The sequence below is a fragment of the Giraffa tippelskirchi genome, chromosome 8 (genome assembly GCF_054371585.1).
Source record: "Giraffa tippelskirchi isolate mGirTip1 chromosome 8, T2T-mGirTip1v1.2.pri, whole genome shotgun sequence".
NCBI lineage: Eukaryota > Metazoa > Chordata > Mammalia > Artiodactyla > Giraffidae > Giraffa > Giraffa tippelskirchi.
The window spans coordinates 156,629,325-156,644,667 of NC_137282.1; positions in this window are offsets into that span (position 1 = coordinate 156,629,325).

Genomic DNA, 15,343 nt, shown 5'->3' on the forward strand with positions numbered 1-15,343 from the left:
ACATGCGACTGAAGCAACTTAGCATGACTGTGGGAAACATTATCATGTGACTCATGCATGTTGGTTTTTGCGAGGTGTGCCCTCTGGTAAGTAGTGTCCAGTCTGTCCTTTGGTCACCAAACCTGATTGAATAGAAGACACTTTTTACTGGACACTAGGTGGCAGCAAACTGCTGAGATAAACAATTAGCCAAAGGACAAAGAAGCTCAAACCTCTTCATAGTTTTCAAAGGTAGATGATGCAAATGAGTATGGATGAAACTGAATGGTATGAAATAACAAGCTTGCTTGCAAGTTTCAAAGGCATAGCTATAACTGTTGTCTCTCCCAATATTTTCTGAAGTTTCTTGAAGCTTCATCTACTTACCTTCACACTATATGTGTGTATGTAAGTGTTAGTATGTAAAGTGTTAGTCACTGAGTCATGTCCCACTTTCTGCGACCCCATGGGCTGTAGCCCACAAGGCTGTCCATGGAATTCTCCAGGCAAGAATACTGGAGTGGGTAGCCATTCCCTTCTCCAGGGGTCACACTATATGGGGCAGAATTATACACCCAAAAAACTAACCCTAATGAAGGCCACATTCAGTTTCATTATTTCTCTGGAGTCAAAAATAGATATCCATGAAATTAAAAGAGACTTGCTCCTTGGAAGAAAAGCTATGACCAACCTAGACAGCATATTAAAAAGCAGAGACATTACTTTGCCAACAAAGGTCCGTCTAATCAAAGCTGTGGTTTTTCCAGTAGTCATGTGGATGTGAGAATTGGACTATAAAGAAAGCTGAGTGTCGAAAAATTATTGCTTTTGAACTGTGGTGTTGGAGAAGACTCTTGAGAATCCTTTAGACTGCAAGGAGATCCAACCAGTCCATCCTAAAGGAAATCAGTCCAAATATTCATTGGAAGGACTGATGCTGAAGCTGAAACTCCAATACTTTGGCCACCTGATGTGAAGAGCTGACTCATTGGAAAAGACCCTGATGCTGGGAAAGATTGAAGACAGGAGGAGAGGGAGATGACAGAGGATGAGATGGTTGGATGACATCACCGACTTGATGGACATGACTTTGAGCAAGCTTCAAGAGTTGGTGATGAACAGGGAAGACTGGTGTGCTGCAGTCCATAGGGTCACAGAGTCAGACACGACTGAGTGACTGAACTGAACTGAACTGTAATATCTTAGTTTCTGTCTGTCATGAGAGGTTGTCTTTAAACCTGTGTCACCAATTAATCTCTTTTAGTTGTTTTAAATGGTAATATTTAAGTAATTAATAGCAATATAGAAAAAAATACATATCAGCCCAATGCTTAATACAAATGCTTAAAAAAATATAACCTGTTCAACTGTGTACAAATCACCACTCAATGATGGCTAAGAATATTAATTGCCTGTGAAAGGTGATTAGATTGTCAATAGAGTTTTAAATGTAAAACAAATAAAAATTGAATCGATACAATTTGACAATAAGAAATCAAACTCTACAGAAGCAGATAACATTCTAATTTTCAACTTGTGTTTTAACCTATAGATCATTTTTGTAATATTTCTTTGTAAATTGTCCCATCCTATTTTATATGTTCATAATTGGCTTCTAATGGTCCATTCTGTACTACAAGAACAAGAATGGACATAAATGATGCTAAATATAAACCCTAAAAAGAAACAAAATTCTCAATGATGGAACTCAATATTTCAGGAAAATTCCAGTGACACTGTATTTATAGCGATTCCTCTACATACTATTACCAAAGAAAGTTGTTATAAAAAGAAATTTGAAGTTTTGTGAATTGATTTTGAGGCTTTTAGATTGAATTAGGCTTGAGGAATTTCTAAATTTCTGCCAGTATAAATAGTTCTTTGTGGTAAGGTCATTAGCTTGGCAACTAGACACCATTAAAAGTCTTCATGAGAAGATAAACAAGAGATAATTACACTTTGCATGGTAAGCTAGATGTTTTCTTTAGTTTCATATAGTCATGAAATAAAAATGATCAAAGGATGGATGTTGTATCAGAGCGCTAACATTCTCTTTGGGAATCTTCCTTCTTTAGACTAGACTTACATTGCCAATCTTCTACAAGATAAAATGGGATCTGACAAAATATTTTTCTGACTTGTGAACTTAGTTATATGAAAATTTATGTAAAGGCATAAAAATTATCATTTGACTTGCTTATTTAATGCCTTGCTTTCTAGAAAGCAGTAAGTTTGAGAGTTGAATTACCCAGAAAATGAGTGAGATACGACTGTTGAATTAAACAAAGCAAATCTTAAATGACTGCTTTAGACGATTTTGAAGTCTGAAATTTGCTTTAACATTGATTTTTTTTTTAATCATAGGAGAGTACTTTTCTCTTTCAATACTGCGATCTACTCTTGGCTAATATCTTCCAGCCCACGAGAGAGAATTCTTTTGTATCTTAAGAGATACACATGCGTTATTCTGCTTTAGTGTAAGAGGGTCTGTTTCTTCTTTATCAGAAAAGGAAAGGTTATCTATAAAGCCAGGAAGCATCAAATGGTGGAAATTCTTTGTACTCACATCTACTTTAGTATTTGTTTTAGTACATTTGTCCCTCCTCAAATTCCCAACCGAGTAAGAAGCTCCTTGAGGGCAGGGACCTGGCTGTTCTCCATCTTGCCATGTCCCTTTCTGTTTAGCACAGTGTCTGACACTCAAACCATTTTAATTAAATGTGAATGAATGATTCCCATGGCTCAGTAGTAACAAACAGAAACCCAGTCAGAAGTGAGAGTGTGTTGGTATTCATAAGGGATTATTGAAATCATCAGGAGGTTAAGTTTCTATTGGGCTCCCCAGATGGCCCAGTGATAAAGGATCCACCTGAGATGCAAGCAACATGTGTCCGATATCTGGGCTGGGAAGATCCCCAGGAATAGGGAATGGCAACCTGCTCCAAAATGCTTGCCTGGAGAATCCCACGGACAGAGAAGCCTGGCAGGCTACAGTCCGGGGGGTCACAAGCAGGGTCAGATACAACTTGACAATTGAACAACAACAAAAACAACAAAGTTCCCAGTTATCAATCAGTCGGTTCAATTAAACTCTACATTTTTTTCCATTTAGTCAACTTCTGAATTTTGAGTTTACAAGCAAAATAGTAAGATGGTGCTAGTAGTGGCCTTAAATTTGGTTTTATTCCCCCCAGTATGGAAAATTTGATGCCACTAGAGGTCACTCCAGACATTAGCAACAGAATGATTAGCATGGTCTTTGTTTACGGGTAAGGCAGCTCTTGTAAAGCCCTTAAAATTTACCGTCAGCAGGAGTAGGATAAAAATTAAACACTCAAAAATGGTCAGGGCAAACATAATGATTTGTTCTGTCTCTCTTCACCATCACAGTTTACCTTCCTCTGTATCATTTCTTTTGGCTCCAGCTGGAGACCGGCTCGCCAATGATAACCAGGGTGTTTATTGTGTGCTTATTACACGTCAGGCAATGTTTTAAGCCCGCTGCAGCACTTAACAGCATTCCCATGAGGTCCGTACTGTTACTGTCACCAATTTACAGAAGACAAAATGGGGACTGAGAGATGTCACTTGTCTCATGAGGGGCAGAGCTGGGATTCAAACCCAGTGACCATACATTTAACACTAATCTGATACCACTGGCAACAGTGGAGTGTGTTTGCCTCTCCTTTCCACTTAAACAGCAGGTTTCAGTGTCATAACAGGAGAAAAGTCGGGGGATGCATATATGTGGCAGCAAAAATATATTGACAGGATAGTAGCATATATTCTGGCATCCCTCAAATTACTGTATAGGTCAGGCAAATAACCAGTGTGAGGAGGTATTGTGTGTGTGTGTGTGTGTGTGTGTGCTTGGGAGGGGAGTTGATTTAGGGGAGAGTATGAGAAATAAATCTAGCAAGTTAATGGTAGGATTTGCTGTTCAACATAGTAGAAAAGGCCAGCCCAGCAGATCCATGAGTTTATCATTTCAGAGTGATTTATCAAAAGGAAAAATAGGGATTTCCCTGGTGGTTCAGTGGCTAAGACTCCACACCCCCAATGCAGGGGTTCAATTCCTGATTGGGGAACTGAGATCCAGCTGCAACTAAGATCTGATGCAGTTAAATAGGTAAATAAATAATGTTTTAAAAAGGAAAAAGAAAACAGGTTTTTTTCAATCCTGCCATTGAAGAAATACCCCTGGTTCTGAGCTGCAGCTGGGAATGCATTAAAAGCTAAAGAAAGCACCTTTTCAGAATATCTTTGACAATTTGCAGTGAGACCTAGGACTCTGATTTACACCCTATCCTACCCAAGAGTGCCCTATTGTCTAAACGAGGCATTTAATTGTCAAGAATGATGGTATCTATGTGTTTATATAATACCTGTCCCCATGGCATACCCACCTCAATAGATGAAGACATGGAGGCAGAGGGAGTTTAAAGACATTTTCCTCAGCTCCCCAAGCAAGTGAACACAGACTGAGTGTAGAATCCCCAGCCCTTGAATTTCCACTCAATTCTTGGGTTAATGGGACCCTGTTTTATGCTTCTTTGCACTGAGCTTGGAAATCTTCCTTGTTGAATTTTCTTACAGGATCCCTTTTTACCCAAGGTGACAAAGGCTTCCAGCTTACCCTAACCAGGCAGATATCTTAACTTCATAATGCAATCTTCAGGAAACCCCCCTCTGCTTTCACTCGGAGCCCCATAAAAATCAGTAATCAGGAATACTCCTCATCTAGGCAGTCGCCACAGTTGGCACCTGTACTGGCGTGTGCCTTTGGAATGGAAAGTCAGGATGGTTTCAAAGTTCCATATACAATAACAGGAAAAAAATTAAACAAAGGAACATTTTAAGCAGCAGTCCCCACCTCTGAGCTGTTTCTTTCCTATCTCAGCCAAAGCGCTGCATACTTAAATTCCCCGGAGAATAGACAAGACTATAAAACCGACATTTGAGGTTTTCTTTGCCCCACAGCTGAGGAAATACAAATTGTTATAAACTTTCTCTTCTAGCATAACTTGCTGCCTTTCAAAACATCCTAGAACAGCAAGTAGAGACAGTTGAAAAGGAGGAAAAAACTGAGCTCCAATCTATTTATCTCACACCCTTTAGTATGAGAAGTGATGTTTTCTGGAAATATGTTAAAACAGCATTTGCATTTCTGGTCAGCCATCACATTTTAGCTTAACACATAAGGGATAGTAAAAGTAGCAGGTTAAAAACTATTTCTAACTTCATGGATGGGGAAGTAGGATTTCAGGAGAAAGAAGCCTGGTAATACATTGTGTCATGAAGTGTTAGTCACTCAGTCGTGTGCGGCTCTTCGTGATCCCACGGACTGTAGCCCACCAGGTTCCTCTGTCCATGGAATTTTCCAGGCAAGAATACTGGGGTGGGTTGCCATTTCCTCCTCCAGGGAATCTTCCCGACCCTGGAATCGATCTCAGGTCTCTTGCATTGCAAGCTGATTATAGCAATCTATTAGATGAGTGGTTTATTTGTTGTTAAAACTCAAGAGCCTTTCTATATAAAATCACTACTCTTATTATGAAAGTAACATGGCTGGGGCTTAATGTGGTCAAAGAGGCAGTGTTTATGAGAGAAATTTCTCTGGAGAAGAAATTGTAAAGACCTGAACTTAGCTACATGGCAATTTCTCCAGGCATTGGTTTCTTCATTTGTAAAACCTAGGTAATAAGACCATATTGATTGTTCCTTTCTCATAAAACATTTCATCTCATAGCTACATTCTTCGGTTTGCCCCAGCAAAAGCCACGCTCTTAACTTTGACTCCTTTCTTTCTCTCACCACCCAAGTTCATGCCAGTAGGAAATCCTGTGGGCGCTCCTTACAAAATGTGCCCAGAGTCCTACCACCTCTCACTGCCTCCATTGCTACCTGCTTAAGGCACTACCTGCATTACTGCACCTTTTAAATAATAACTGCAAACCTATAGAAAAATCACATGTGCATTGCAAAGACTTTTGTTCCCTGGCGCTATTTGAGAATCTGTTGCTGAACTCATGCCTGACAACCCTAGAATAATTTAGTGTATCTTTTCTACAAACAATACATTCTCCTATGTAACCAGAATATAACCATCCAAACCAGAAGATAACCCTTGGTACATTACTGCCACCGTTGGTTCTAAATGCTTCTACATGGGTAGATTCTCTACTGACTGAGCTACAAGGGAAGCCCCTCTGTATGGGCATGTCCTCAAAAATCTATCCTCAACAACAGCCAGAGGGATACCTTTAAGATGGAAGTCTGATCACGTTCCTCTTCTGCTTGAAGTTCCCCAGTCCCTCCCCAACACCCTCAAAGAAACAGATCTTTTCAGTGGGTTGGTTACAAGGCTCTGTGCATCTGGCTTCCTGCTAACTCCATGACCTTCTTCTGCCCGCTGGCCTCCCTGGCCTTTTGCTGTTCCTTGAATGCACAGTTGTGCTCCCACCTCATGTCCTTCACAATGTGAGCCCTCTGCCTGGATGTTCTTCCTCCAAGCATCCTCATGTTCACATCTCATCTCTTTCACCTTCTCAAGTGTTTTTCCAAATGCCACTCCCTATGTGAAGTCTTCTCTGAGCATCATCTTCGAAATAGGACTCCAACTCTAACCTGACTTTCTTCTCTGTTTTATTTATTTTCACTACTAGCCTACTGTCTTCTCATCTTCTAATATACCCTTTACTTCTTTCTTTTGTTTGTTTGCTTGCTTTTCTCTCCCTGCCATTGAATGTCAGCTCTTAAAAGGAAGAAATTTTTTTCTCTGCGCTCTCTGCTCACCCTCATACTTAGAATAGTGCTCCCCTCACAGTAGGTATTCAATCACAGTTTGCTGAATGAATTAATAATACAGTAGCGATGCAAATACCTTGACGTCATAGTGGGGTGGCTTCTCCTAAGAACCAAAGCAACTACTGTTTCACTTACCATACTTAATCCACAGTCTCTTTGTGGGGCAGATGTTTTTACCCTGCTTTACTGGAGAATATGAAGTGCCAGGTGGCTGTCTTCCTCTAAGTCACATAAATAGTTAGAGAGGAACTCTAGTGAGAGACCTAAGCTCCTTTCAACTTTTTCACATCCTTCATTCTACCATCTCCCCCAAAGGACAGGGTAATTTTTCAGGTTGAGTTGGTGCCTTTTTGTGTGCCTCACATTCTTTTCCCATGAAAGCTACAGCTTCCATGCTACGTTATGGAACAAGTGCTTGAAAGAATTTTATCCAGAATTTACCCAGGAAATTTAAATTCTTTATAAACAGTGTTATTTGCACAGGCACATGTCTTACTATATTTTTCTTAACTGACACATAGTAAATGCTCAGTTGGGTTTTCCAATGCCTGCAATTAGAGCAAAATAGATCTCACTGGGTTTGTAGCTATATCTTCATTTCCATTTTAGAAAAGAGAAAGTTCTTTAGATCTCATAAGAACCTTCATATTTGGATCGATCTTCAGAAAGATCTTTTGATTGAACAAGTCCATGAAGCACAATGAATTCATTAGTATTCTGTATGCCACAATAAATCATCTCTCAGGAAGCCAACCACTCAGGTAACTGTGACCCTTTTTAAAATGTTTCAGTTTATGGGACAGCCCTAAAGATATTCTGTTTATCCAGCTTTGAGAATGATAGGAAGACTGAACACTGTGAAGACGTCTCCTTCAGGAATGGTGCCTATCATGTGGTAAAAGAGATGCTGTTTTTTCTTGCTGCAATTCCCAGGGCAGCTTTTAGAAAACAAAGGCATCCGCTGTGTGGATTCTGCGGTGAACCAATGGTGAAAGAAATTATTCACAGAGTCGTGGTGGTACAGACAGAGACTTTCAGAGTTTGTTAGATTTATTTCTTTCCCTTCCTGCAGGATGATAACAATCCTTACTACCTGGTATAGAAGATGGCTCACTGGCTTTCAGTGTTCTAGGTCATTGTTTTTCCAGCTGTGACATGAACTATGCATGCCATGCAGGGTTAGGGCCTTAATTTCCCAGGAGGAACACAGCTATCATATGACCATGAAACAATCTGGTATGGGCTGTAGGTAGTGGAATGAATTAAGTATTGCAGAGAAGGAACTGTAATTAACTTGTCTAGAGGTGAGTTTTTATAGGGCAAGGATCTGGGGGAATATCAGGAAATCTTTCTGAGAGGATGTAATTTTTTTTGTATTTTGCAGAGTAAGTATAATTTTTCGAGGTTGAGAAATTCAAGACAGATATTCTAGGTTCAAATTTAAGCAGAAGCAAAGGCATGAGGTGTGAAAATCATGGCATGGTTGAAAAATTTCACCAAGTTTTTGGAAGATAAAGAAGGGGAAGAGACATTAGAAAAATAGATTGGGACAGATTTCAAAAGATTTTCTGCATGACAAGGAGAACTTTTAAGGGGAACAAAATAAGACGTATCACTTAGAAAGCTCACTCAGGCAAAGTGTGGAAGAAGAATTAGAGGGTCGTAAGAAGAGAGGCAAAGAGATGCATTAAGAGGTTTTCATTCTAACTCAGGTGAGAAACAAGGCTGGCATACACTGAACAGTGACAATCAGTTGGATGTTGAGAGGTTAGAATTGATAAATACCAAGAAGGAAGATTTAACAGGGACTTCACTGGTGGTCCAGGGATTAAGACTTCACTTCCAATGCAGGGGAAAAAGGTTTGATCCCTGGTCAGGGAACTAAGATTCCACATGCCTCCAGGCCAAGAAATCACAACATAAAACAGAAGCAATATTGTAACAAATTCAATAAAGACTGAAAAAAAAAAAAGATCTAACAACTTTCTGTTGCTTGAGCATGGGAATTCAGAGACAATAAACCCTAGAAGTCAATAAAATTACTTGGAAAGCTAATGGAATTAGAAACAATTCAAAAGCTGAACTCCGGAGTCTACAAACTTTTAAAGGGACAGAGAATGATAATATTCCTAAAGAAGGAATATTTAGATGGAGAAGAGAACTGGTAAGGAATTAATATTTTAGAAGAGAGAGCATTGCGAGAGGGAAGAGATGATTGCACTTTGAGAAGAGTTCATAGACTCATCAGTGAGGAGATCAATAAAACAGTTTAAGAAGAAGTAGAGGCTGCAGTCCATGGGGTCACAGAGAGTTGGACACGACTGAGTGACTGAACTGAACTGAGAGGATCAACGGACTGGATTGCTTTTGAAATGTGTGTGTGTGTGTTTGCTTTCTAAGAGGGGGAAGAGCTGAACTTTTTTCATGCTAAACTAGGATGCGGGAGGATGATGTAGACACAGGAGAAAATAGTATCTATCATGTGTTCCGGATGAGGTATGAAGGGTCCAAGTCTCAGTGATTTAAAGAAAGCTTTGGAGAGATTAATACCATTTTAAATAAGACAACCTGACAGGGTGGAAGTGGGAAGAAATTGATAGTAATAGACAGAAACTGAAGAATTTCCTGAATGATGGCCTTTCTTTCTTCAGAAAAAGCAGACGAGGTCATCTCCTGACGATCAGTAGTTATGGCGCAGTGTTGAAAGCTCCAGGAGACCAAAAGCAAGGAGTTATTCTCAGGAAGAGTGAAAGAACTGCAAGCAGTTCTTGAGCATCTACTGGGCTGGACTGACCACAAATAACCATAGTTGGCTACACACTGCTGCTGCTCTTGTGAATTCTCATTTATTCCTCAAAGCTCAATTTTGATGTAATTTCCTCTGGGATATCATTTGTATTAAAAGCCATCCATATGTCTTGTCGTGTCCGACTCTGTGCGACCCCATAGACGGCAGCCCACCAGGCTCCCCCGTCCCTGGGATTCTCCAGGCAAGAACACTGGAGTGGGTTGCCATTTCCTTTTCCAATGCATGAAAGTGAAAAGTGAAAGGGAAGTCGCTCAGTTGTGTCCAACTCTTCGCGACCCCATGGACTGCAGCCTACCGGGCTCCTCTGTCCATGGGATTTTCCAGGCAAGAGTACTGGAGTAGGGTGCCATTGCCTTCTCCTAACATATGTCTTGTTCACTTTTGAATCCCTAGATTTAAGTTGAGTGCTTGGAACATAATAGGTGTTTAATACAGGTTTGTCAGATGAATGGGTATTGTGTGGCATTGCATGAGCTAATTCCAAGAATGGCCAGAGCCAGTTCAGATCAAAGTTATTTATTTATTTATTTATTTTTTAAATTAGTACTTATTGGCGTACGATTGCTTTACAATGTTGTGTTAGTTTCTACTGTACAGCCAAGTGGATTGTTTGGGTGTATACATATATCCCCTCTTTTTTGGATTTCCTTCTCATTTAGGTCACCACAGAGTGCTGAGTAGGGTTCCTTGAGCTATACAATAGGTTCTGATTAATTATCTATCTTATACATAGTATTAATAGATCAAATATCAGATCAAAGTTTTAGATCAGTGAAATGAATCTTCATGTTCTCATCTTCTCACTGCTCTTTTGTCATTTTCTGTCTTCTGATGTCTTTGCCATCTCTCTTCCTTCTCTACCTCTCACACTCATCAGTAGCTGTCTACTCTTCTGAAAAAGTCACCCTTGCTCTCAGCTGACTATATACTCATTTCTACCAAGACACTGCTTCAAAATTAATTCAAATGTCAACAACACTTAAAATGAATACTCCTCCCAAGTGCATTTGCTTTACAAAGGGGAAACAGTGACTGTTGTCTAGAGAAGCAAATAAGTTTGAATATTAAAGAGAAAACCCTGCCCCAATGCTTGGACACGTTGGCTTCCCTTTGGCATTTCTGCTAATAGGCTCAGCTAGTTTCTTCAGAGGAAAGTCACCATCACCACCTTTTCCATTCTGGGAATGAGCCAACCTCACCCATCATTTGGGAAAGGAATTGGAAAAGATAGACACTTGGCACACTGCCCTAATAAAGGTTGAACAAGTATGTGTATGGTGGACATCCATGCTATAAAACACAGATTGCACACCTCTCTTCTCTGGTCCAGGTTAAACTCTGTCATTACCTTCCACCTTACTGAGAAGTTTCCACTTCCCAAGTTATTAACAATTACTATGACATTTATTGGAGTCTGTGTGACAGGGAGAAATTCTTGTAGGTTTCCCTGTTATTCTCCTTTATGTTCATAAGTTTGAATACTGGTAAATATTCTTTTGTCATGAAATAGCCAGGTGTAGCCTAATATATGCTAGACTGGGATTAAAAGGAAAAACTGAATTCCCTATGAAGAAAAATGACAGCCTTAAAACCAAGAAAAATGAAGACATCATTGATAATGTTTAGAGTCATTAGAGTTGGCAAGAATTTGCTTGAACTAGGGTGGTATGAGTCTTTTTGCTGCCAAGGATGTTTCTTGAATATAAAGCAGAATTTTAGAATATTTGAGTGATCCTCCTATGCCCAGAGTTTAGAATACCTGGAGCCAGTAAATAAATTCTCCCTTTTATAGCCAAACCATAATTTCATTGCAGTTATTCTTTTTGATGCCCATGAATAAATTAGCAAATACCGTTTTTTTTTTCTCTCCTAGGACTGTCTGATTCCAAAGTTGGGACACTGAGCATTTCTTCCTATTTATTATCTTGAGTGAAGTTAGACTGCTTCTGTCCTAGTGACTCCCCAATTCATGCTTCTCCTAGGAGGCTGAGATATACCCAAGGTTGGGTTTGCCTGAGCAACACAGAAACCAGATCATTTGAATCCCATTTTTTCCCCAAGCGTTTCCTACCTGGTCCCATTCCTCACCTCCTCATCCACAAACCCACAAAGATACTGAGTCTGTGGATCCCAGTCAGATCTTACCCATCCCAATTCAGGCACTATTTGGAAAGAAAAGATGCAAGAAGAAAAATGAAACAACCACCTTAATAACTTGCAGTTTTCCAGTTTCTGTGTGATCCTTCTTCCTCTATTTCTCTGTCCTTTCCCTATTTTTCTATAAGCTATTATTTACTACATGGTTATATGCAAACTGAGATTTTTGAAAGAAAAAGATAAACAAAAGCTTTGTCACTTTGTCCTCTTAGGACAAGGTTTGCAAAACAATGACTTAAGAGCTGAGACCACGTAGGACAAAGAGCCTCTCAGGACCACTTTGCAGAACTGCAACATGCTGGGGATGGTCTGGGTTTTGCCTTCTGTGATCATCACACCTAAAAATAGTTTTCTTTTGTTAATAAAATTGGAGGATGTTGATAAATTCAGCTGAAAGTGTCAAAAGAGGAAGGCTCATGAATTATAGCATTCCATTAACCACCAAAGCCACAAGAATGAGTATTGGGAAATAGCAAGAATTGCAAGCCCTTAAGGTCTGTGATGAGAAAGGAAGCTTCCAACCTCTTCTCCATAGATAAGACAGAGGGCTCAACATGAACCCCTCTTAATGTCCAAATTAACCCTGATAATCCGGGTCCCAGGTCTCTTTCTTTTACTCAAATAGGATGAAAAGGGAACTGAGGTGAAAGAAATCCCAGGTGCACACTTTAGAAGCTCAAAACAGAAGAAAAATCGGCAAGGAAATAATTGCTACTCACATTATATTTCTTTTTTGATCTAAACAAACACACAAATCATTCTCCTCCTCCTGCTTTTTCACTTCTCCTCCTTCCCCTTCCTTCTTCTCCTCCTCCTCCTTTGTCTATTTCTGTCTGTCTCTCTCTGATGGGTTAATATTTCCCTTCATTCATCTAAGCTCCAGAGTCTTCATTTTCACAGTGTCTTTCTGGATGAGCCCTTCAACTCTCACAGCACCATGACATCTTTTCCTTTATGTATAGAGTGACTATATATTTTATTGTCAAATTGGGCCACTTCTGAGAGCAAAAGGGGGCGCCACTAATAGTTATTCTGGAACACAAGACTTGGCTGAGGCTCTAGCCGGCCACCCTACTTTCAGGTGTCTATTTGGGTGGCGTGCTGTTTTACATTTGCTGACGGGCTGCTTTTGGAATCTTTCTCAAGTTGCTTCTTGTGGGCCAACTGGTAGCAAACTCGGTGGCTCTTCTTCTGCTACTATTCCTTTCCCTTCTCGCCGAACTCATAGCATCACAGCCAAGGCATGTTATTTGTCCAGGTCAGGGGAAAGCATTTAAAACATCTCTCCTGAAAGATGTGTATGCAGAAAGGCTGAAATCTGAAAAAAAAAAAAAAAGGACAGGTGTACATTAAAAAAATCTCTCACACACTGGCCTGCTTGATTCTGGTACCTGCTTTTTTTGGTGGGGTGGGGGGCATCCTCTGAAATTGGAGGATCCTCTCTGCTTTTCTATGTATCTAGATAGAACTTTAGGTAAAATAAATCGATTGAAGCTGCATTGTGGTGGCTCTAGTGGTAAAGAATCTACCTGCTAATGCTAATGCAGGAGACACAAGAGACGCAGGTACGATCCCTGGGTCGGGAAGATCCCTGGGAGGAGGAAATGGCAACCCACTCCAGCATTCTTGCCTGGAGAATTCCATAGACAGAGGACTCAGTCTACGGGGTTGCAGTTAGTCAGACATGACTGAGCACATGTGAAATATACAGCATGTACAAAAGGGGTATGAAAGCTTTAGGTACAGCTTGAAGAATAACAAAAGGAGTGGCCATGTACCTATCAACCATAGCATGAAATAAAATACCACCAGTATTTGAAAACTACCGCCTTCACCCAGTATATCTCAGTGATCATGTCTTCCCCCATCCCCTTGTCAGAGACAACTGTGCTCTTCGCTTTCCTGTTAATTATTTCCAGCTTCGTTTTATAGTTTTACACATATGTATGCATCTCGAAACAAAATCTCGTTTGTTTGGTGTCAGATGGTACTTTCATGTCATAAGGAAAGAAAACACTGTCATTCTTCCTAGTATGGGAACAAACTGTTTTTTTTAGGGGGAAAAACTGAAATATGATGTGCTTTCCAAATACTTAACTGAGGAGAACACCAGCACATGTGTAAGGGAAGACGTTTAGGGAGAAACCCCAGCGCTCGCCTTCCCCTTCCCAGGCTGCCTTTGTTTTCCATTTCCTTCTATTTTGTGATTAAAATCCAGCCTTCCATTATTCAGAATTTACATGAACAACTAATGTCACCAGGGAAGTGGTGACTGTTGTGGAATTTCCAACCTGTGGCAATTTTGCAGGCAGGGACAGGACCTGGAGAAATTACCAAACGTGTGAAGCATGTCGACATTGGTGCCCACTAAATTTCTGTCCTCTTACCCCCAAGACTCTGTTTAAAAGCAGAGACATTACTTTGCCAACAAAAGTCCGTCTAGTCAAGACTATGGTTTTTCCAGTGGTCATGTATGGACGTGAGAGTTGGACGGTGAAGAAAGCTGAGCGCCGCAGAATTGATGCTTTTGAACTGTGGTGTTGGAGAAGACTCTTGAGAGTTTCTTGGACTGCAAGGAGAACCAATCAATCCATCCTAAAAGAGATCAATCCTGGGTGTTCATTGGAAGGTCTGATGTTGAAGCTGAAGCTCCAATACTTTGGCCACCTCATGCGAAGGGTTGACTCATTGGAAAAGACCCTAATGCTGGATAGGATTGGGGGTGGGAGGAGAAGGGGACGACAGAGGATGAGATGGTTGGATGGTATCACCGACTCGATGAACATGGGTTTGGGTAGACTCCGGGAGTTGGTGATGGACAGAGAGGCCTGGCGTGCTGCAATTCATGGGGTCGCAGAGAGTCGGACACGACTGAGCGACTGAACTGAACTGAACCCCCAAGACCTCCCTGGGCAGCCAATGGCCTCTGTCAGTCTGTATCATCTCATCATACCAAAACTTAAAACTCATCATTTTCATTGATTAACTTTAAGACAGGGCTTTTAACCATTTCCTACCAAAATGGTCCAGTGGCTAAGAATAAGGTATCTGGGGAGTCTTTGGACATGAACAAGCTGAAGTAAGCATAGACTTACTTACTTTTATTGTGAAGAGTATCTCATATACACAGAAGTGTCTCAAATACATCTGTACGATAGCGGATATCAATAAAATGAATTTCTGCCTACATACCACTCAGCTTTAAAAATAGAGCATAACCTATAGCTTAAATCTTTCTATAGAGACCTCAGCGATTGCTTCTGCAACACTTTATCCTGAATCTGCTGCTTCTGTTCATAGTTTTGCCTGCGTATGTGCACGGTTGCTAGTTGTGTCTGACTCTTTGCAACCCCCTGGACTATAGCCCAGGCTCCTCTGTTCATGGGATTTCCCAGGCAAGAATACTAGAGTGGGTTGCCATTGCCTTTACCAGAGAATCTTCCCAACCAGGGATCAAACCTGCATCTTCTGCATTGGCAGATGGATTCTTTACCCCTGTGCCATTCCTAAGCAAACTATAGTTTGATTTTACTTTGGGGGGAGTTTATATAAATTAGCTATTATATTTTCCTAGAATTTAATCCTTTTGCT